We start from the raw sequence: 18297 nt of genomic DNA on the forward strand, positions 1-18297 counted from the left end.
TTCTATGCTTTTGCACCTGCCGACTCTTCTCTACCTGGAATCATGTCTTCTACCTAGTCCCTAGGGGAGTACCTCCCTGAGTCAGGCCTGTGCCAAGGCTCCAGGAGCTGTGGCCCCAGTGTTGGGGGTAGGGAACTGATGCTTCCCTCCTGGATGCCTTTGGTGGTATTTGATCCGCACTGACTGTGCTATACTTCAATGATTTTTGTAGCTTCCTCAGTTGGAATAGGAACTCCTCAAGAGCTAGGATGGTAATTTAGTCAACGTTGTCTCCCCAGTGCCCAGCACAGTGCCTGGCTGCAAATGAATGAAGCCAGTGAGAAGAGATCTGGACCCATGCCATACTGGGCAGTGCTTTCATGGCATTTTCCGTTTGGCCTCACCTCTTCCTTTGTCCTGTTTTTAGCCTAATTCCTTTCAAGGCTCTGGCATGGGACTCTGAGCTCATTTTCATGATTGCTTTAAATATTTGGAGCTGTTGGCATGCCAACACGGGGACCCACGCTAAGGAGGGAGAGGAATTCTCCAGTTCTCTGGGTCTTGTCCAAGCACAAGGAATGTGCCAGAGGCAGGGGAGGTTCTGCAAAAGTGCCAGCTTGGGTTGAACTAAATTGTTTTTTCTACCTGGCTTAGGGAGCCAGGAATTTGGGTAAGAGACAAGAAAGTGGGAGGACACAGAGGTCTGGGGAGATGGAGTAGGGGAGAGGAAGGATGTCTTTCCGGAGAAGACCAGAAAGAGCCCCAGATGGAAGTAGAAGTGATGGTGACAGCGTGATCTATTCAGAGATGCAGTGTCTATGCCCAAAAATGGTGAGAAATAATGGAGTAAGTGGCTGGACCTGGACAGCCCGGGGAGCTACTTCTGAATGTTAGGGAGATGGGAGGAGACCATGGATGGATATCTTGTCACGGAAGAACTAGGATGCACCAAAAATCAGTTTGTGAATATTCAGCACATGGAAGGGCTTTGGGAGTCACCCTGTGTAGCCCCTGCCATTTTACTGATAAGGAAATAGAAATTCAGAATGTGACTAAGGACACACAATTTATGGTGGTAACTGGAATCCAGGCCTCTTTATTTTCTTTCCACGGCTCCTACTTTCTCAAGGGTTGTCGAGGAGCTAGAATTGGGCTCTTCAAGCTTTTTCCAGCAGTTATAATAATTAGAACAGAGGGCCTGGCTTCTGCTCGAAGAGTTCTTGCTATATGTCAGGTCTAGCATTAAGCAATTTTCTTGTTTTATTTTATTTCAGAGCAATCCTATGAAATAGACATCCTTGTCTCCGTTTTAAAGATGGGAAACTGGAGGCTTCAAGGCTAAGTGATATGTCTTTCTTCAACCAGGCACTGAGGAATGAGGCCTAGATTTTAACCTAGAGACTGATTCTACAACTGTTTTCCATAATCTTTATGGCCTAGGTATTATAGACTTTAGAAGTCTATGTCAGAAGAAAGATGACCTAAGACTAAGATGACCTAAAAGAAAATGCAGCTTACCAGTCCTCTTGACAGTAAGATTTGGGGCATGAGCATCTAGGGAAAGCATGGCATTTTTCTTCCCCTAAATGTTCTTTAGTCCAAAAAATTGCTGTGGCTATGGGGGTAAAGAGGGACCGATGACCCATGATAGGACTGTCAGTTCAAAAGTAGACTCTGAGAGAGGGCAGCCCAGAAGAACAGTCTAGTGGAAGGAAACGGGGATCCCTAACACTTTTCTGACTGGTTCCTAGCTTTAGAGAGTGGGATCCTCTTAAGAAGGACAGCAACTTGTACTATGCACAGCTTTACAATTATGTAGCAACTATAAACTGACAAAGTGTTTCCCACATCTTCTTGTGGGTTCTTACAATGTGCCTTCATTATCATTCCCACTTCAAAGATGCAGACACTGACCCTGAGAGGTCAGGTGGCTTGCTCAGACACCCAGCCAGCTAGTAGAAGTACCAGCTAGAACCCAGTTCTCTTGAGATCTATGCAAAAACCCTTTATCTTGATACCACTGCCAGTGGACAAAAAAGCCAGTGGAAATGGCCCTGGAAGTTGGACTGTTGTCTCCAGAAATGGTGATCCAATTCCCAGTCTAGGGTTACCCTAATTGGGCTAAGAAAAGAAAACTCTTTCCTTCAGCACTAATTGGCTCAAGAAAGACTGGAGACATAATTCTAGTTAATAAGGAAGAAGAAGGGCCTGCTGAACAGCCTATGAGAGAACATCCCTTGCTTCTAAAGAGAGCCACAGGAAAAGGTATACTAATCCATCTGATTGTTGTACTGGGAATGCCATGAGCTACTTGGAAGAAACCATCACACAGAAAAAGGGTGAACAGAGAGGCCAGGTTCTTTTTTTTTTTTTTTTTTTTTTGTCTTTTTCATTTTTATCGGAACCAGGGATCGAAGTCACGACCGCCTGCTTGCAAGGCAGGTGCTTATGCCGGTGAGCTAAATCCCCAGCCCCGAGAGGCCAGGTTCTTAACGATGTCATTCAACCAACAATGAGTTGCACCCCTGCCAAGATGCATGGCCTAGGCATCATGTTTAGACTTTAGACACAGCATAGTCTGGCAAATACAAGGGACAGAAAGCTTGTGTTTTATTAATTTTTTTTTTTTTGTTTTTTTGAGATAAGGTTTCACTATGCAGTACAGGCTGACCTTGAGCTCACTTTGTAGTCTAGGCTGGCCTTGAACTCACAGCAATCCTCCTACTTTAGATGCCCAAGTGCTGGGATTACATGCTTGCACCACTGCCTAGCAAAGGGCAGATATCTTGAATATCCTTCTCAAGGATGTAGATGATGTTTCCAGAAGCTCCTCAATAGATTGTTCTCATGACTTTTTGACCAGCACTATCCCAATCAGACAACAGAACGCCATAATTGTCTTAATTTAGTCTGGGTAAAAACAGCTTTAATTAGGCGCCAGGCACTGTTTCAAGGGCTTTATATGTATTATTTCATTTAACACTTTTAATAATTTTCTAGACAAAGTACTATGAATGGCCTCATTTTATTCATGAGAATTAAGGAGCAGTTTAAATAATGTTCCCAGGGTTAGGAAGTGACCAAAGTAAGTTTTGCACTCTGGCTCTAGCACCTGTGTGCTTAACTACTCAGTAGGGCTAGGAATGAGGTTAGTTTTCTTGAAGCCCGTGGCTGTACAGACTTGAACAAATGGAGAGGTGAAAATTAGAACAAAGCTGAACTTGTGTTAGGAAAGAAGGAGAAAGAGATGCTGGTTAGCAATAGTGTCTGCTACAGTCCTCCCCTTGGACTTTTCTGCTTATTGATTTCCCATGATGAGGGCTAACAAATGCCTTCACACCTGAAGCCAATTTGATTGTTTTTCATAATGTTATCTAGAGTTCAACTGTTCTAAATGCAGTGGGTTATTGTTGTGGTCAGAAAAGCCATCAGGGGGAATTAACTTAAAAGGATTTGTATGATTTAAAGCAATGGACATTCCAAGATATGAAAAGTACTAAAGGTCAAATTCAGAAGATACAGCTAGAAATAAAGAATAAGGGCAGTCTCTGAAGTTCTTGAAAGCCACTTGGAGATGTATAGGCCTATTCAGGCAATTAGGTCCACAGAATATTTGGGAAGGAGAGTGCTGGGCACTTAGAAAGCTTCATTTTAAAGGTTGGCAGGGAAGGAGTGTTCAAGGATAGAACTGCTTAGCAAGAGAAACTTCCTCCTAGTAAGAGTTTGAGTACAGTGATAGTATTCAAATGAAAAGGGAGAGACAATCCATGAGATAACGGGGAAGAATAATGAATTGGAGCTGATGACTGCTTTGATGTTAGAGGATGAGGAGTCCAAGGTGCCTTTGAAGTTTCAAGCTTTGATGTCAGAAAGAGGGAAACTGAGAGCTTGCCTGATGACGTGGAGGAGTGGGGAACAGAATATGGTAGATGTGGTGTCAGATATAGGGATTTGGAATGATGAGACATCCACATAGAATTAATAAGTAAACGGAAATGTACAAGTAGGGCGTTGATGATAATGAAAGCAAGAGGTGCTCACAGGATATTGGAGTGGGTGAGCCCTGAGAGCCACAGGATGCAGAGGAAGGAGAGGAGGTTGGTGGGAGTTGGGCCTCCAGAAACATCCAACATCATCTTGTCTCAGGAGATGGAATGCAGTGAAACAAAGGCAGGAAGATCAGAGATTTAAAAAGAAGAATGCACATAACAGGGAGGGAAACCAGAGATCTGAGAGAGTAAAGCAACAGGGTCAATAGTGATAAATCTTACCACTTCACAGAAGCCCAGGCTAACAGAAGCAAGCTTTTAGGTATTAAAAGAGGAGGTTTAAAAGACTGTAGGTGATCCATTGTCTTTTTCAGTTTATTTTGGGAATATGGAATGGCATAATGTTTCAGAATGGCAACTGGGTAATACGTTTCAAAGTTCTTAAAATCTGCAAAATTGCCAATACAGGAATTCATTAAGCAGCAAAAGATGTAATGATTAAAGTTTATTGAATAATTTCTTAACCAGCAGCACACTATTAAGGGTGGCATTATTTTCTGTTCTTTACATCAGTTAATTATTTTATTCCTAAGACAACCTTGTTTGTACGGCAAACACTGTTAATACTTTACACAAGTAAAGAAAATGAAATACAGACTGACTACTACATCATTTGAGCAATGTTTAGGAAAGAACAAGTCATAACACCCAGGTTTGTTTTTATTTTGATCTGGAGTATCCCTGAAGGCTCATGTGTTGAAGGCTTGGGCTCCTATGTAGCAAAGTTCAGAGGTGGGGCTTTTGAGAAATAACTGGATCATGAGGGCTTTGAGTTCATCAATGGATTAACCCACTGGTCAGTTCATAATTGAGTGAGAAATGGAAACTTTAGGAAGTGAGGGCTAGTTGGAGGAAGCAGTTACCTAGGAGTAGAGCCTTGGAGAATATACTGTGCCCTTTCCTGCATTCTTTCTGTGTGTTTCCTGGCCACTACGCAGTGAGCTGTTTGCCCCACCACTTCATGAGATTTAACCTCATCTGAGGTCTACAGCAATGGGTCAAGTGACTACGGACGGCAACTTCTGAAACGAGGAGCCAAAATAAATCTTTTCTCCTTTAAATTTGATTTTCTCAGATATTTTGCTGCAGTGACAGGAAGCTGACTAGGACAAGATTGAGATCAGAGGAGTAGCTGCCAGGACCTTGTTCATAACCATCAGGCAATCATGCCTCCTGAAGTGGTTAAAAATGAACAGAATCCTCACCCCAAGGATGTTTATATTAATCTTATAATAACAGGAAACAATCTAAATGCCTAACAGCTGGAGATTGGCTAAAGAAAATATGATTTCCATATGAGGCCATGGTCTATAGATGTTAAAGCTCATCTTGTAAAAGAATATTCAATGACATGGGAAAATGTTGATGATATAAGTTTAAGTAAGAAAAGCTGTTTTCAAACCATCGTAAGCCCAAATATATAAAGAGGAGAGATTTGTTATTACTCACATGTGCAGATGTTGGCAGATGGACTAAATTGTCGGTATCACCACAAGGTACTCTCTTCCATTTTCACCCTGCTTAACATGAGATCTCCTCCTATGTCTGTGGAATGGTTGTCCTTCTGCCTCTGGACTGAAGGAAAGGTAAGCAGGATGCATGGCAGAGTTCCGTGCCCATGTGTTATTGTTTTCTTTCAGATAGTTCCAGGGCCACTTTCTGGATGAGACACAAGTCTTAGTGAGTGTCAGCTAATAGAAATGGTTGGGTGAAACTCATAAGAAGAATATTTCAGATATATGGTGCCATTTGAGAGAATGTTTGTGGGGGGGGATCCTAGAGAGAGCACACAAGGACAGTGTCCTGCTCCTTGGACCATGGAAGGCAGGACAGCACCTCTGCACCTTGGGCAGCTTGACGTGGCAATAGCTGAATCCCAGGATGATCCAGAAGGTTCACTCAAAATCCTCTCGATTTTCTGTCCCATGCTTCACTCCAGCTTTGTATCCATGTTCAGGCAAAGCCCAGAACTGACTGCTTAGAAAAATATTTAATTGAGATTCCTCCTACAGTGTCTATTTCTGTCTCAATAAGGCCTTGGCATGCCATGGTGGCTAAATATATTGGCTGTTTCCTCTCCAATGCCAACCTAGTTTTTTAAATGTTCCCAAGTACATCTGCCCAGCTTTCCTCTGAGAGAGAATTTACATCATTAGCCCTCTGTGACCTGGAAGAAAATAACTTTATAGGATATTTGCTTACTTAGCAAAGAGAAACCAGGGAATTGTATCTGTGCAGAAGTGTCTTCATTCATTCATGCATGCAAGAATGCATTCATTCATGTAAATATCTGTTGAGCTCTGTGAATTACTGGTCCCATGTTCAACATAAACCACACAGACTGATGAAATTAGACCTGATTCTTGTCCTCACGGTGGTCATAGACTAGATCTACCAGCAAAGTAGGGTGTTAAGTACGAGAGATGCACCAAGTAAAGCTAAGGGTTAGGGTTTGCTGTACTCTAGAGGGAGGATACATAGGGAATGCGTTCCTAAATAACAGCCTCTCTATCTGTCCCAGAAATACTTAGGAACTGAGGTTAGGGGAAAAGGTGAAAATGCAGAGGTAGCTAGGATTTATGTGCGTGGTACATTGGTTTGGGGTCATTAGTTTGGACATTTTTCCCAGCAAAATTCTTCTGTTGGATTTGATACTGATTCCAAAGAAGTCTTAAGTATGATTAATTTTTCCTCTGTGGGCTTTGGTTTCAATATAAAATTTATTAGGACAGACAAATGTTTTATAAACATTTTTAGTGCCACAGAAACCCTTGTGTAAACAAAAGCATACATGGCACCCAATATTTAAGACCAAAAACATCAGAGCCAGTGTGGTCGAGGCAGGGATAGGAAACCCAGAACTAGGCCTGATCTCCTCCCACCCCACTGACATACCTCAGTGGAACTGCAGGGCCCCTGGAGGTGCATTTTAAACCCACCTGTTGAGGTGGTGCTTTAGGATTCCTGGCTATAAGCCAGTGTCTCTTTTTACTCCATCTGGACATGTGGCCGGCACCTTCCCCCCCGAAGGCAACTACCTGCTGCTGTTGAGCTCCAGTGGAAGCTGATGAGAGGTGGTCTTGGAGTACTTGGGATCACTGAGTCCTGGGAGCAGTTAAGTCATGGTTTCTTGGGTGAAAGAGGAGTATTGGCAGCCAAAAGGAAAGGTACAGCCTGGTGGCCAATTGCAGATAGTTCTGGCCCTTTTGTCCACAGAGGGCCTGTGGCAGATTTTCTAGGGGTGAAGAGTCCTTATTTTCCCATCTTTTTGATTGCATAACCTCTCAGTTCACAGGTTTTTACCAACTTTTTCAATATGTCGAGTCCTTGGGAATCTCAAATGAAGTTAACTTCCTGCAATGTCAAGCAAGAGGAGTCGGGAGATGGTGTTCCCATCTGAGGCCCAGTGTGTTATCTGTCTCACAAAAGAACATCTAGACTGCTGCTGGGACTCTGTCTTCATCTCATACTCTCAGACTCCCAAGAAATTTTTTCTGCTATCTGACTTTCTTCTAGTTCATTAATGTAAACCTTTTCCTCTGTGTTGATCTGTTTCCTTTAAATTATCCCAAGTAGACTTTTTTTCCATCCTCAGCACTGCCCAAAATCCAGTACAAGTATGAAGGAGTCTGAATGAATGGCCCGCAAGAGTTGTCTCAGATTTCTATCTCTGTTCAAGAGCAGTTTTTGGGAGATCTTGGCAAGAGGCTGAATGGTGGACATGACATTTTTAGGGTGAGGTTGAATTTAGTCCTGGGGAGCTTGCAATTCCCAAGATCTTATTAACACTGGGACCAAATACCAGACGTTCCTTTGGATTTGCGTGTCAATATACTTTTTAAGCAGCGTCTTCACTGGCCTGGACCCTTTTAGGGCATTCCAAGTTCCTGTGCCTCCGCCCCCGTCCTGGGGCTGGCCTGCAGTCAAGCATCTCCACACTCTGCTGCTTCCATCTGGAACTTTCTTCCTAAGACTGCCTCCAAACCTGCTTGCTATGTTGGTGCCGAGAACCCACACAGCATAGCCTACCGAAGCCCTGCTAAACTGCAGCAACAGTGAAGGGGTGGGCTTCCATGGAAGCAGAACACGTGGGCAAGAAGACCATCCCTGGCACCTCTTACAGAAAGGATGCCATAAGGAAAGGGGAACAAGTTGCAAGCTGGGAAGAGCTATTAGGGTATGCGTGATCCAAGAAAGATAGTATCTGGAGCATATAAAGAACATCTCCAAGTGATCCTTGAGCCCAACGATTCTGTTTTTTTTTTGTTTTTGTTTTTGCTTTAGTTTCATTGCCATTCTAATTGACTTTGCAAGGATCCATGCAAAATGAAAGTTCAGGTTCTTGTATCCAAAAATTAAGCATTGTAATACAGTGAGAGCAGACAAACTAAGCACAGTGAGCCCAACAGACCTGAAGAATTCACTATAGTATTAATTTTGTCTGAGACTTGACACTTGACCTGGTATGAAGTCAAATCCTTTCCAGAAACTTATTTTTCTGCAGAACAGTGAAAGAATCTGAACTGAATATTGGGGGAACTGCTAACTGATGCCTTCAAAGACTCAATGAAGTCTTAGGAAAGAAGATGTTGAGTACACCTCTAGTTTCCTCTGGGCAGTTTGCATAATTCTCTGCCTCAGGCCCAGTTATTAACTCAGTTAAGTTTTGGGAAACACAAGGCAAGAGTCATGTGGGTAGTGGGGATAGAATAGAAGGGGAACAGAGTCCGACTCCTCCGGGGTGTGCACTCGGGAGCATGTTCATGCAGAGGGCTGTTGTTCAGACATTTCACATACACCTGTCCAAAACTGCCCACACAGCTTTCTTCTTCAGAGAACCTCCTTTCTAACTTCCCAGCCCCATTGTTGTTGGTGTACCTCTCTTGCTATCCTGACTCAAACAGGGAGGCATCCAGGATTCCTTTCCCTCTTAAATCCCTTACACTTTAGCCACCGGTCAAGCTCACCGTTCCATCTTCTTATCGATGATTCCATCTTCTCTCACTGGCTCCTCTGGCCTGCTTCCTGTCTGAGGAGCGGGGAGGCCCTTAGCATTCTCTTCCATCAAAACTCTCATTGCACAATATCAGTGCCTGCAACTAATCCCATCGCAGTAGAATCAAGGTCACCATCCTCTCCCTGGCTTTCAGTTATCCATACGCCGTGACCCTGCCTCTTTCCTGTTGCACCATTTTGTGCTGTTCCCTTCCCAGATTTCTTCTTAGGTTGCTCTCATCATGTTAGGCTGAATCGTCCCTGAGAGTTGGGTCTGAAATGCCAGATTTAGTTCTTTTCTAACTTCCATCCATGGAGGCTCATTTCCTCTGGGCATCCTTCAAGCTCTAAGTCATTCTCCTTATACTCTTACTGTGTTTGCATTGATTAGTTCCATTTAGTACCACTTGGGTAGTGTATCAGATATTGCTAAGTATTGTCTTTCCTCTAAGCTGGGATCTTGATGGAAAGGATCTGAGCGTCTGTTGGCATTGTCTCTCCACTGCACTGCGCACCAGAAAGCGGGAACGGAGAGATTCACATTTTTTGAAGTCTGTAAGTCATGCCATTGAATCATTTCAGCCCTAAGAGTAGAGTGTCTCTTGTCTCTATTTCATCCTCTGAGCTGAAACTGAAAGAAGTAACTTCACATCACTGGTGCCAAGTGACTGAGTTAGGATTCAAAACTAGAGTTGCTAGATAATGCACTTCCACAACTTCATGTCTGGATTCCAAGGTGAGGTGTGCTTATTCTGATCTCCCTTGAAAAAACTTACATATCAGGCTGATCTACTCCAGCGATTGTTTTTTTTTTTTTTTTCAAAAACACTAAAGGCAAGTTTTATGATTAACAGCTATTTAAAAATGCTCTCTTTGTCTTTCTGGGAGTGATTCTTTTAAAGATTTTTCTTGGCAGGAATTGGCCCAGAATGTCTGATGCTGCCTCCGAGTTGGGCAAGCAGTGATGAAGCTGACAGCCACTAATGCATCTATTGCAAGCCTGGTGTCTGACACGGTTTGATAAATGTCCTCCAGATGCACGTGCATTAAAGGATGTTCTGCAGCCTGAGGTGCTACTGGGGATAGTGGAACCTTTTGGAGGTGGGGCCTAGTGAAAGGAAGTTAGGTTAGCCAGGGTGTGGGGTTGTGGGATTGGGACTCTGGCTCCTCCTCTCTTGTTCTTTACTTCCTGGCCGCTGGGAGGCAAGCAGCTTCCATCATGCCTGCCATCATGTGCTGCCTCCCATAGGCCCCGAAGCAATGGGCCAACTGTCCATAGGCTGGAGCCTCCTAAACCGTGAGCCAACATATACATTCTTTTTTTCTTTTTTTGTTTCTTTGAGACAGGGTCTCCCCATGCAGTTCAGGCTGCACTTGAAGTCACTTTGTAGCCCAGGCTGGCCTCAGACTCATGATCCTTCTGCCTCAGCTTTCTGAGTGCTGGGATTATGGGCATGTGCCACCTCACCTGGCCATACCTTTTCTTTTTATAAATTGATTTATCTCAGCGTATTTACTTGTGACAGTAATGGAAAGCCAAACTAAAACCACAGTAGAAAATGTGCTTATTCTTACATAGGATTAGATTATAATCAAAGAAACAAGGTCACAAAGCAAATTCCATAAGAGCATTTAGATAGTATAAATATATATTCATATGTATATTTATATATATGTCAAATTTATGATATATATGAGATACCTATGTCATATGTCATTATATATATATCTCAGATAGGTTGCCAGACATGGAAACTTAAAAGCCCTAAAAGAAAAATATTCCATTCCATTGTACTTAATTGTAGAAGAGAGGGAGGAGGAGGAGGGGAGACAAACAGAGAGAGAGAGACAAAGAAAACAGAAAGCTCAGGTACAGGTCAGGAAGCTATATACAGGAAAGAAAATTTAACAAAAAGGAATGTTGAGGGGCTGAGGATTCAGCTCAGCGGCATAAGCACCTGCCTTGCAAGCAGGCGGTCGTGAGTTTGATCCCTGGTACTGATAAAAATGAAAAAGACAAAAAAAAAAAAAAAAAAAAAAAAAAAAGGAATGTTGGAGGGCTGAAAGGAAGATCAGTAGAATATTCTATTAAGTGGCTGGGAAACATGTCTTTAATCTTTGGAATTACAAGGGAAGATGACTTTCGCCTTGTGTATCAACCTCCTTCTGTCTTTTTCTTGCCCCAGCAGAGGGTGTACAAGGCTGCGTGATGCTGAATTAAAGCAACTTTGCGTGTGTTCTCTGCCCACCATGCTGGAGCTTGTTGACTTACAGGACAAGGCCTGGGCTCCTCTTGGTCAAGCCCTGTGAGGCTCTTGGTCCTGAAACACAGATGGAAAAGAGAGGATGTGGCTGACTATTCCCATCTCAGATTCTTCTAGGAATCTTGGCCTTGATTTCCAAGGGCCCTTATTCTGGTTTTATGGAGCACAACCATAAACTTGACTCATAGCTTTCTGTAGATCTAAAAATGGCGCCCCAATGTCTGTTGTTAAGCTCAGCCCCTGAGTGTCTCTTCATGTGTCTTCCCAGTTGGCCAGGAAGAGGGACTTCAAAAGCTGAGAAAGCTGAAGGGTGAGGTTATAGTCCTATCTAGAAATCTGTTCTGGGCTTACAAGTGTCTCATGGTTATAACAGCCACAGTCCTTCCAGGGTGAAGAGAAGAAAGTGAGGGATGAGTATGGGGTAGGAGGGAGTCTCTGTGTTCTGCCTTTCTCTGTGGCTGATGTTAAAGGGCAGGCATTTGTGGTGGTCAGACAGTGCCCCCCATGCTGCTTTGGAAAAGCACTTCAGTTTCCTTAGGGAAGAGGCCTGTCACATAGAAGATAGCAACATCTTCATGGAAATAGCATCAGCTATAGAATCATAGATTCCTGGAATCAAACCCCATTTAACTGTCAAGTATTATGTGATCTGGGAGATTTTCCTGAGCCAACATGTGCCTTAAGAATTGAACAAGAAGAAAACCTGAGTGGTCCCTGACATCTTTTGAGTTTTAGAGCTGACTCCAGCCAGAGATGGCGCTGAGGATTCATTAGGGCTCGGTTTGCTCACCCAGCCTGGAAGGAGAATTTGTTTAGAATCGACAGTCAGAAGAGAAGAGGTATAGAAAGAGCCTAGAGGCTGGAGGCAATCATGCTGTGGGGTATGGAGAAAGGAGAGAAACCAGGCTTTCTGTTTCCATCCAAAGCAAGGTGTTTCTTGATGGATAAGTGTGATACCCACTCTGTTCTCACAAATTTCTTATCCCATGACGCAAGCAGAGTGGCTTGGAGCAGCCTCCCCAGCAGTTTTAAAACGTGGCCCCCAATTTATGGAAACCTCCTCCGAGCAAGGGGGTAGGATCTGTCTCCCTTCCCCTGGAATCTGGCCGTGGGTCTCCCTGACAAATGAATACAGTGGAGGAGGTGCGATGCCAATTTCTGGGCCTGGGGCCTTCAGAAACTGGCAGCGTCCACTTCCTGTCTCTGAGATGTTTGCTCTTGGAACCCAGCCACTGTGCTGAGGGGAAGCCAAGCAGCCCGTGGGGAGGAAGGGCTCACGTGGAAAGGAGCTGATGCTCCAAGCCCACATCCCTGGCTGAGCTCCTGGCTGACATAGGCATGTGCGTGCCAGTCACAGGGGCAGCCATCCTCGATACCCCAGTCAAGCTGCCCCAGCACAGAGAGCAGAACTGAGCCGCCTCACTGGGTTTGGTTCACATTGTGGCTCCTGAGTGCAGCAGAGGCCTAGTGCCCTTTAGTCCCTAAATCTTGGGAGCATTCATTATGTTTGGTACAAAACCGATGCCTCTGGCTCTGGAAAGCAAGTCCTTCCAGACGGTTCCTTCTAATTTTCTTAAGACAGCACCCACTCCAATCATCCTGAAAAGTTATCTTTCTCTGACAAAGTCTCTCAGCCCTTCTCTCTGAATGAAGAAAATGATGAACAGGAATTTTAACCCTAGAAGCCCACTTACACTCACTCACAAGCCCCCCCCCCCACCATGGGAGGGACTTCACCACATGCCCTGGTGGAATCTTAGGGTGTGTGTGTGTGTGCATGCGTGGGTGTGCACAGAGGACACTACTGCAGACACTGAAGATAGTTAGCAGGTAGTAGGGAGCTGATTGTGGTGCTGCTGATTTGTTTTTGGGTGGAGTCAGTTGGAGACCAACCGTCTGAGTCACTTTCCTATCACTGGACACAATACCTGACACAATTCAAAGGAGAAAATATTTATTTTAGCTCACAGTTTCAATCCATGGTCAGGTGACTCCAGGACAGAAACAGGATGGCAGAAAGGCACTGTGGGGGAAAAGCCTCTGGCAGCCAGGACACTGGGAGAGTGAAGCGGGTGGTCGGTGAGCTGCCTCTGTGGACTATCCCCGCCTGCTAAGAGCACATTCCGCTCTGAACTACTGGGTGGATGGATCCACCTTCTAGAAGCGCAACTTATGAATACATGAGTCTTTGGAGAGGGGAGACATTCTAGATCTAATCCGGAACAGCAACTCTTTCTTTTCTTCCTACCTCCCTTCCTCCATCTCTTCTTCTACTCCTCTCTCCCTTTACTCCTTCCTTCCTTCCTTCCTTCCTTTTTTTCTTTCTTTCTCATCCTGCATTTTCCAAATTTTCTACAGTGGGTATGGATCGCTTTTGTATTGATGGTTATAAAACTCACTTCCAGTGCCAACACTCAGGGTTGACCAGAATTCACATTCTGGTGAATTCTTTTTCCCTAAACTTGTCTGTACTCAAACATGTGCTATGTATTTGAGATCTAGCCTTAAATGAAGTTTCAGATCTTGACTTTTCACTGTGTTTTATACTTTAGGAATCTCTTTTTTGCTCTATAAATATTTCCCCAAACATAACTTTCTATGCTTTTAGAATACCCTAGCACATATAGTTTTCTTTATAGTGTCCAGCATAATTTATTTAATTTGTTTAGCAGAATTTGACATTTAGATTGTGATTGGCACAGCTATATAATATTAGCACACACAAATACATATGTGTGCCGTATCTTTGTACACCAATCTCTACATCTTTAAACCTTTAAACTCTCTTTAAATTTTCACTTTGGTTCATAGAAGTGAATGTTCCAGATTTAACCCTATGAACTTTTGGGAGATTTTTGATACACATTTTGACACCAAATGGCAGAAGTAGCCTTTCAACCCATCTGTTTGCCTTCAGGAACTATCTCCTTATATCTGGGCATCTTTCCCCCTTTTATTCTCTGGAAAGAGCGGGGAATGGGAGAGTCCAGGGGAAGAAGAATCAAGTGAAGATATTAGAGACAGTTTTTAGATGGCAGAAAGAACTCCTCAATTTAGTTTATGAATACTTGAATGATTTGAGGGACATTTTCTCTTTTTATCTTCCCAAACTAGTAAGATGAAAGACAAGAGGGCACTGACCATGGTCACATGGACAGGTGCCTTCCTCATAGGCCCTCATTTAACCCTCACGAGAATCATGAGTTAGCTGCTTCCTGCGCTGTAAGTGTGGACACCACTCTCTCAGGTTTAAATAATGTGTCTGGGATCTAATAAAGGTGGAACCTAGACGGCGCCCAGGGCTGCTATGCTCCGCAGGCAGTGGAAGCAACCCCAGTCTGGCTCCTACCTTCCCATAGTACTGCAGGACAGGAGCAGGCCGTGTCCCTCTCTGCCTTCGCTGGCCCTTTTCCTGTTTAAATAGGAGTAACTAAGATGAAGCCAAAGGACCCTTTCCCAACAAGATACAGAATCCCATTTCCCAGAAATTATCAAAGCTGTTTTTTTCTTACATGATGTGTGAATCTGAGAGAAGCCTCCTCCTTCAGGGTCTGAAGTTGGCCTTGCCGGGATGACTCTTGGGACCCTGCTGGGAAGAGGCTTTCATGGGTTGCTGGGAAGTCCTCTGGGGCTGGTCTGACCTGCATTCTTCCAGCATACTTCATCTAGGAGCATAATCCCTGAGCGTGTGCAGCGAGGAGAGGGAGGGCGCCACTGGCTGAAAAACTATGGAGGGCCTACAGATCGAGGGCTATTAATAATGTGGCTGTTGGTTGCTGGGCCAGGTCTCTGAGTCTATGGCAGGGAAGGGCCACAGAGGGCAGCCAAGGGCAAGAGGACCTGCATGCCGCTCTGAGCCCTGTGTTTAAGCCCTAGCATGCCAGAGGAGGATTGCTCCTTAATCAGAGCTTCTGTCCAAACCCTCACTCTCCCAGCCACTAAACTGCATCTCTTACCCCTTCAGATTTCCTCTGCATGATTTGTCCTCCTCGGAGTCACCCCAGATGGACCCCATGTGGCTCTGTTTAGACGTCTCATTCCATGTGGGTAGCTTCATCTGGGGGTGACATTCTAGCTAGTTAGAAACAGCAAAGATGAGCCTAGTCCTTGATCGAGCTGGACAGCCAGCTCTGAAGGTGAGGTAGCAGCACTTTGTGGGGTACAAGTACTAACTGTTTAGTTGCTGGACCAGGGGAAGGCCAGAGGGGGCCAGGAGAGAGCAAGTGAGAGAGTCTGAGGCTCCAGTGGGGCTCAGGATAGTAATTATTTCCCCAGGGGCTCACAAGTGTTTAATATTTTTTAAGAACAGATGTGATGGCACCAATGCATGCAGGGATGGCTGAGGCTTTGCGTAGGTGGGAAAAAAACCGGGACCCGCCCATGGTTGCTCACAGTCATTGTAAGCGTGTTTTTCTGACCCTGTAAAAGGCATGGCACAGGCCCCTCTTTCTCTCCATCTCCGCACAGAGTCCAGCGTTGGTTTCTGGAGTCATGTTCCAGCAGCTGCCACATTCCAGCTTGTCAAGAACAAGCTTAACATGACCCAAAGCCGGTTCCCAGCTCCGCAGACGAGTGGTCTGCTGCCTTCCGCTTTCCCTACGGCATATGTACTTCCTCATGTTTCCCCCACAGCCGACACTCAATCAAAGGTGCCTGGAAAATATTGGCTTTTTGCGTCTATTACATTTGGATTAAGTTCCATTTGGGAATTGAAGTTACAGCCTGCAGTTTTCAAAGCCGACCAACACAGTCTCTCTCCAGTGGATTCAACCATTTCTCCTTTCATGGTGTGGAGCCATTGATCTGGGATTCCAGAAACTGGCTCCACTTCTGCCAGCTGCAGGACCTCTCTGGTTCCTTTCCTCTGTTATAACAGGGGCTTGGAAAAGCTGGCCACTCAAACTTATCCTCCCCGCTCCTCCCCATCCTCCTCTTCCCTCCCTTCCTCTCTCTCTTCTTTCCGCCTCCATTATTGATGCAGTAACACGCTATCTTTTATGTTTAAGAGAGTAGAGCCCGTGAGTCTGGGGTCCAGTGCAGGTTCTATCATTCTCCAACTTTGGGCATCATAATAGACAGCAGTAGGGGAGTTGTAAAGGATAAAATAGCTCATACTGGTACCTTGTTGAGAACACTAGATCCTTAGTAAACCCTTAATAAATGCCATCTGTTTTGCTGCCTCTGGTTAACTATAGGTACCATGAAAGCTGGAGTCTTTCTCCATCTTAAGTGATGCCCAGCAGCCACATTCTAAACCTGCGAGCAGAAGGAGCAACCTTGACATCCACTGAGGTTTCACCTGAGCCAGCACTGACCACGTACTATCTCACTTCATTCTCACAACAATGGCAGATGCTCGGTATTATTTTCAACCGGCTTTACTCCTAAGGAAACAGAAGCTCAAAAAGACAGAAGCCGCATCAGTAACAAGTAGAGGATTATGGATTCAGAACCAGGTCTGTGGGTGTGAAGAGCAGATTCAAAACCGATGCCAGGGCGGATAAAGTGAATTCTTTTGGAAGACCAGCCCCTGTCCATTTGGGACAGAAAGCTCACACCGGTGCTTGGAGAAGAAAGTCACCATGGGCGGGGGACATTTCCTCTAAAACCACCTCCTCCTTCTTCTTTCAAACCAGGTCTGAGGATCCAAACCACAAATGTAAGATGAAAGAAGCTTGTTAATGAGGTCCTCCACCCTGGGAAGAAGATGAAAAAGAAAGAAAGAAAGAAAAAGAAAAGAAAGGACAGAGAGGAGGAGGAGGAGGACAGAACAATCCTTGACAAATATTTTCTGTTAATAAATTCCATTTTGCCTCTCAGATGTTTGCCAACTATCTAAACAGGACACATTTTTCACATACCAGGGCAAACCGTTGCTGAGACGCGTCTCCAGCCTGCTGCCCGCGGCCCTGTTTCCACAGCCTCCCAGGAGGCGCCTCTCGTGACTGCTGTGGGCTCCCAGCACGACTGCCCGTTTCCATGCTGGAAACGGGGAGTCAGCCATGCTCCTCTCCAGAGCGGACAAAGCGCCCTGGCAGCCCACAGCTCGGCCTGGCTTTTCCTTTCTGTCTTTTCCTCGCCTCTTCTTTCCGACTCCCGCGCCAGAGCACAGAACACTCATCTTGCCTCCTGGCTCCCTGGCTGTCTCCTAGGCCGTCCACCTCTCCCCACTCTGTCCTACCCTTTTCCGTTCTCTGTCCCTGCATTTCCTCGCCCTCTGTCCTCCCTCTTCCTTCTCCTAAGCTTGTCTGGTTTCCCTGGCTTGGGAGATAAGAGGTCCTCAAACTCTTGGTGCCATCTTTCTACACCTCCAACCCTCTGCCTTCGTACAGGAATAGAGTCGATTTATTTTGTTGAGGATCTTGTTTTCAAAAAAAAAAAAAAAATGCATCAGGTCCCAGAATTGAGTTTAATGACAATTTCAACTAGTGCCCTGGGCTTGTTCATTTTGTTTTATTGAGTTTGTTTAGGGATAAGACCTCTTCAAGGTTCTGTGGGGAGATGTGTGCCAACACACACACAATTCACCAATTCCTGAAGCCATCTGCGGACTATCTGGATGAAAAGACAGGCGTGTGTCAACACCATTCTGCCAAGTTGGAGAGCAAATACGGGCCTAGTTAAAATGAAAACAAGGCCATGGGTTGGTTGTCTTCTCTCCTGATGGACCATCTTTCTATTTCCAGCTCAGCTTTTCCCTTGCTGGAGTGGAAACAGGCTGGCTCCCTCCTGCGGCCCTCTCCCAGCCCAGGAGGGGAGTGAGTTTAACACACTGGTCATCTCACGAACCAGCACAAGCATTCTCCTATAGCCTGGCCTTTGGGAGGAGATACTCTTGTTTTTTCCTCTGGTATACTTTGGAGACCATTTGAGAGCCTGATATTTTATGTTGAGATCAGAGTCAGAATCAGAGCAGAACTACGGCAGAACCTCTCTAGGGTCGCAATACCCAGAGCTTAATCTACTTTCAAAAACTCCCCTCTTCCTCCCTCTCTCTCCTTCAGCAGCTA

The 18297-nt window shown here is 44.9% G+C and overlaps 1 long non-coding RNA gene across 1 annotated transcript; it reads left to right on the forward strand.

Annotated features, from left to right (window-relative positions):
- Positions 1-685: 685 nt before the first annotated feature.
- LOC134473340 (uncharacterized) lies at positions 686-17254 on the forward strand. Its single transcript, XR_010043577.1, has 3 exons — positions 686-810; positions 7317-10093; positions 16483-17254. It is a non-coding gene; the product is annotated as an uncharacterized LOC134473340 (long non-coding RNA).
- The last annotated feature ends 1043 nt before the right edge of the window (positions 17255-18297 follow it).

Source organism: Cavia porcellus, unplaced genomic scaffold (genome assembly GCF_034190915.1).
Source record: "Cavia porcellus strain 051 isolate PalLab524CR breed Dunkin Hartley unplaced genomic scaffold, mCavPor4.1 scaffold_26, whole genome shotgun sequence".
Classification (NCBI taxonomy): domain Eukaryota; kingdom Metazoa; phylum Chordata; class Mammalia; order Rodentia; family Caviidae; genus Cavia; species Cavia porcellus.